This window comes from Python bivittatus, unplaced genomic scaffold (assembly GCF_059951505.1).
Source record: "Python bivittatus isolate LINGU-HERP-01145 unplaced genomic scaffold, Pbiv_v1 ctg000330_np1212, whole genome shotgun sequence".
Taxonomy (NCBI): Eukaryota; Metazoa; Chordata; class Lepidosauria; order Squamata; family Pythonidae; genus Python; species Python bivittatus.
The window spans coordinates 30001340-30007825 of NW_028277058.1; positions in this window are offsets into that span (position 1 = coordinate 30001340).

Sequence of the window (6486 nt, forward strand, 5' to 3'; positions counted from 1 at the left end):
CTTGACTTTGCTTGTAGGAAGCCAACAGGGAAGGTCGCAAATGGCAATCACGTGACTGTGGGATGCTGCAACCATTGTATGAACTGGTTGCCAAGTGCCCAAATCGCGCTCACATGACTGCGGAGGTGCTGTAACAGGTGGAACTTTGAGGACTAGTGGTAAGAACCACTTGTTCAGCGCCATTGTAACTTTGAACAATCGCTGAATGAGTGGTTGTAACTCATGGACTACCTATAGTGTGGTCACCAGTATCAAAAGCTGCTGAAAAATCTAGGATGGTCATACCACTTCCATCCAAGCTCCTCCATATGTCAGCAATGAGTAACTAATGTAGTTTCTGTCCTGTGCTCAGGTTTGAATTCAGACTATCAAGGATCTAAACAATTTCTAGCATTTTCCTATCCCTCAGAGACACATTAGCCTAGATCTAAGTTGCGGCCACTCTCTGATCACTTTAATTAGCCCGGTAGGGTAGGGGTCCAAGTCATAATTGGCAGAACTAAGACTGCACAGGATTCTGTCATCTTGGGATCCACAGGTTTGAAAGCCTCCCAAATAGCACCTCAGTATGTCACCTCTATCATGGCAATAGATTCTGTCCAGCCAGCTCCCAAATCGTAGTGAATATAATAGATTTTGTCCACAAAATGCTTGGCCAAGCAATCATAACTAACACTGACTGGATCTTCTGGCTCATCCTTCCCCAAAGCGTCTAGGACATTTTAAATAGTGTAGTTTCAAACATGGACTAAAAAACTGGAATTTCCTTAAAAAATGGTATCTACAGATTTGAGATTAAGGCTGATTCATCAAAAAATTGCATTTAGGGTGTACTGGACTCCCCAAATAATGTATTTGAAAGGATGGGCATCAGATTTTTTTATATTTTGAGGTGTAAAAAAATTGAGGGCTCACTGACCCATATGATATAGTCATGTGATCATTTAGTATCTTTTTGGAATAGTGTATTAATGTACATTAGTAGATTTATGGGACAATCTTTAAATGTTAAAGATGTTAATGTAATGTTGAATTATATACCAAAGCTTTGTAATTTGACTGTTGGAAATGTGCATACTATTTGGGAAAAGACAGTATTCTTTACAATATCTTGTATTGGTAAACCAGAGACCATTGAGTAGTATAAAATATATATTTTTTCTCTTTTCCTTCTTTAGTTTGTATTTTCAAAAAAACCTTTTAAGATTAAAAATTGCTTTGTTACCAAAAAAAAATAAAGATATTAAACAAAAAAATAAACAGCGTAGTTGCTAGTATTCAGTGAAAGCATTGCTTTTATCATCGAGGAAACCCACACAAGGGCTCTTATTCATGGCAGATCACTTTTGCTTCTTGTTTTCTGCCAGCCTCGCTCAGGTATTTCTTCACCGGCTTCACTAAACCAAGGATCAGTGGTGGGAAGAGGCTGCTCAGGAGTGATCTTATTAGGTACCCTAGTTGCATCATTCCTAATAAGCAATCTTATTAGGTACCCTAGTATTCCAGTGTTCAACAAGGTGTCCAACACCCTCCATGTCACTGAGATACATCCCGAGAGCTGTCAGAAAACCCATTGGATCTATCAGATGCCTGAGGCAGATCATATTAATGTACATTAGTAGATTTATGCAGAGGTTGGTGGCTCCAATTAACCCCATTGTCACAAAGAAGTGATCTGTCCATGACAACGGACTGATGTAAACTCCTTGAGAACCAAATGACAACACATCTGCTCTGAGTTGTGTACCAGATCTAAAGTGTGACTAGCTACATGTCCAAATGATGATCTGGTACAAGCCTACAGTGTCATGGTCACCATGAAATCCTAAGCTACCTGTGATCACTTCTAACAATCTGGATGAATCGACAGCTATTCCTGCAATGAGACTGAGTAACTCGGTGAGGGATGCTACCATGCAGCTGGAAAAACAGTATAATAGCAGCACTCCCAGCATGTCCCTTTTGTCCAGCATCATGAGCAAGGCTTCACAACTGGCCACCTATAAGAACAGTGCTTCTTGCAACTGCTAAGGTATCCCTGTGTACAATTGCCACACTACCTCCTCTACCCCCGGAGTCAGGACTGATGCAAAATCTTGTCTGGACAGATTTCCATGACAGGAAACCCCCTCCCACTTTTCATTCAGGCAAGTCTTAGTAATATATGCTAGGTCTGTCCTTTCTTCCATGGTTGAGTTGTGAATGAAGCTAGTTTCTTTCAAACAGTATATCCATGTATCCTACAATTCTTCCTTCTGAACTGCTTTCCATAAAGTTTTCAGATAAATACAAAATGTTTCAAGAAGCTAGCAACTGCAGTTTTATTCAACTTGTTCTACTATGTTTGTTCCTCTAAACTAGCCTTCCCATTCTGTTGTCTGACTTCCAAAGACTATGTTTTGTGGAAATTATTTGAATTCAGATTACATATCTGGTTGGAGAAGGGTGCTTTTAATTAAGTTCCAATGTAACACTGGCTGTATATACAGAACATGTTACGTCAAGGCTTGCCTAACCATGATTTACTGAATAAATCATAATTAGCTGGATGCACACACAGCATGCTTAATCACAATCTTTATTTTAGAAATGATACACATATTAAACCAAAGACAAGCTAGCCATATTTAGTTTACCATGAACAATAAACTCATCTACTCCCTTTGTTTTTATAGAAACCTACGTCCATGTTTATTTCTGGCAATGATGAAAAACACTTGTTCTGAATCAGATTCAGGCAATAGTTACAGTTAATACTTATTTATATTAAATTAACTTCCTTAAGACTAAGACTTCCTTAAGGAAGCTTCTTTATTTATTCTTATCTGCTTATTTATACTTTAAATATTAACATTTTAAAATATGCATGTATGTGTTTAACATATTGTTGTTTTCTGGAGTGATATGATTATTTCTACCACGTATTACAAAGATGTCTTTATCTGACTGGTCTCTTTTGAAAAGGAATTATGCCCTTTTATTCTTTAAACTCTTGATTTTGTTAAGGGAATTTAAAAAACATGGAAAAAGCCTGAAAAACGATATTGATAAATCGTTTAATGCTTACCGTATTGTTGAATTTTAAATCTACAGCTACATTTGGTTTATATAGGTATTTGGGCTGGTGCTAGAGGTACAATGTTACTGATATTTACACAAAATTTAAAGAAATAAATAATAAAGGCTAATTACACATTTTGACAACAAACATTTCTGGGATATAAGCCAAATATGATAGCTAAGTTCTGGACTGAGAGCAACAAAGAATTCACACATTAAATATCTATAAATATGCTAATATTTCTGGGAAAACATGAGTAAATATACTGATATTTAGTTCTATACTGTTGCTTGTACTTAAAACATTTAATTTTTAAAATAATATTTTTATTGGAGTTTTACATAGTTAAAAGCTAATACAGAATTAGAAAAAATATACAAACAAAAAAGAAGAGAATGAGAGGAAAAAAAAGAAAAAAGACATAAAAAGTGACTTCCCCCTCCCTCCAAATAAGTATTTACAGTAACTTAACACTTTCTCTAATATTACAGAAAAAAACCCTCTTCTCATTCCTCATCACTAAACAATAACCAAATTATAGAAAGATTCATCGATCAGAATTACTCAGCAAACGCATTAAGAGTACCAGCAGTAATAACCTATAAGTTTTAAGTTTAGACGAATAAATCTATTTTGCATTTTGACTTATAACTTTCTCTAATAAGACACACAAGATTTATCCCCATAGGTATAAAGAATATTAATAATAGTAACACATATATTTTAAACTAGATCCAATAGGTCCCTTTTACATTCTAAGCCATAACTTTCTCTAACAAGTAGTAGGTAAAATATTTATCCCCATGTGAAAAAAATCTTTACATCGTCTTGCAATCCTGGTAAAAGAAAAGATTCCAATAATAACCCAAATCAAAATGTATACAATTTAACCCTGGTCAAATAAGTCCACTTTGAACTCCTTGGTCTTCTTTTTAAGATGCTTAATCTTCAGTCACTTTTCAAATAAAATCCCACATAGTAATTTATCATTTTCTCCCTATTTTCACTAGCAACTTCAGAGATTTAGTGCTTTCCCTTTCTGTGGATCCAAAATAAGATAACTCTCCAAGTCATTCTTCTGATTTATAATGAGGATATCCCCTTTAATTGTTAAAACATCAGCCAGCATAGTTTGTATATCCATTACAACTTCTTTCTCCATGTCACTCTCATAGTGAAACATTTTTAAGTCCATTTTCAAATCCACAATATATTTTGGCATATCTTCCATATCTCTGTTATAGTCTGGCAATTCTTTAAACTCCAATTTAAAATCCCTATTCAAATTATCCTCAGCTTCTGTTTTATCCAGCAGAATCTTGTCTTCTTCCATAACCTCTATTAGATCCAATTTTAAAAATAAGCCCTGACCACATTGTTCCCAAACAGATTTAAATTCTTCTATAGTAAAACAATGTTCCTCCAGTACTTCCTCTTTTAATTGCTCTCTGATTCCCTCTGGTTAACCTTCAAAGCCCAGTCTTCTCTTTTATTTTCAGAGCTAAAACTTTCCCACAATAAGTTTTCTTACAGTTAATTCCAAAATAATCTGTATTTTTATAAAATTTGAAACAATCCATTAAAAACTATTCTTTCACTTCCATCTGGCCCCTTAACTGTCCAGAATCAACATTCTTAACTCCCTTTTGCTGTTTTCCAGAAGTTAAATTTTTTTTTTTAACCTTTACACTTAAATATTCTTTCTTCCAAGATACAAGGAAATTCTCCTGGTGTACAGCAACTTGCTTTTCAGGAGGTTTTTAGTTTCCAAGTAAATCACTAATAAGTAATTGCTGATGTTAATTAAAAGAGGAAATGAAAGTAAATCTAGTCTCTCTTTGGAGGCTCTGAACCATGGCTCGGGCTCCATGTCTCCCACGACTCCCAGAGTGCACAATCCAGTGGAGATTGCTAAATTGTGATCTCATCACACGGAGCCTCTGTAGGGGATACTCGTGGGTGATTTGGTCATCTCCTTTGTGCAGAGATGGTTCTGAGGGCCGGACTTTTTGCTGGCTCCTCTTAACTGCTGCAGTTGTCGTCTCCACGGAAACAGAGCCATCTTTAATCCTCCATTTCTCCCCCAGAAGTTCTACTTAAAACATTTCAGAATCTACCATTTATATGGACTTGATTACCTTAATTCTTGGGGGTTGAGGGGGGGGTTGTATTCAAGGAGCTTTCTTATGTTGATGTAACTTCTGATTTCCAAATCAGAATTCACCTTTAGTAAACTTGCTCCAAAAAATCCCAATATAATTCTATTAAGTGTAGTATTCCTTCTGAATTAGCAATTACACAATCCCTCTTCTTAAACTATTCTCAATAGTAGCATTAGTTGACTCTACCAATTGCTCCTGCTGGGGAAAGGAACATTTGGATGGAAGGTGCTTGTTGCATGGTTCTGCTAATGATCAATGACTGTCTTTTTTTCTATTGATTCTCAGGCTACAAGGAAATTGATCCTGGAGTTGGGTGAGGGAGGAGGGACAGAGAGAATTAAAACTTAACAGCTTTTGCCAGAGGACAGGTTGAACATGAGAGCTTGATAGCCAGATAGTATGAAATAAAGGATTAAATGACAGTTCAGCTAAATGCTAAATCATAACTGTTAAAATGAACTCATATACTCCCTCCTCTGGCACAACAGTGAAAGAACTTTGAATTTTTTGTATTCACTGTATATAAATCAAAGTTTGTTATACTGTCTGAAATGAAGCAAACAATGGTTAGTTTTAGCAATTAATAGTTAATCCAGACAAGCTAACTTGAAAATAGCTTTTAAATTCTTTTAACTTGTTAAGATCAATCAGTTTATGATTCAAATGAGACAAAATGCAGCTAATATACAACAAAACTAGTATGTAATTTGAATGGTTATAATACTAATCTTAACTATTAATTCTCCAAATAATAATATGGGAACAGGCTTAATTGTACACTATATCTAAGTTCTTACCCAAAGGGCAAAGTTCTGAACCTAGGGCAGTTTGAATTGATGAATGAAATAACTTAGCACAGTATAGGCATTATCTATCTATCTATCTATCTATCTATCTATCTATCTATCTATCTATCTATCTATCTATCTATCTACCTACCTACCTACCTACCTACCTACCTACCTACCTTTATATAGCTGCCCATCTCACACCAGGTGACTCTGGGCAGCGTACAACAAACCAATTATTTGGTTATAACTTTACAACATTTTAAAATTAAATCAATGTTCTATTCTCTAAGACAGAATGACAGCAGTGAAAGGACTTACCTAAAGCATTGATAAAGACTTACTTGAGGTCTTTTAGAGTGTATGTGGTAGAGGTAACATTAGCTCAATGAGTTCTTAGCAAAAGGAACATTAGCTCAGAGGACTTCAGAGAGCTCAGTCACCATGCTATATCAAGGAAAAAATATTCCAAATA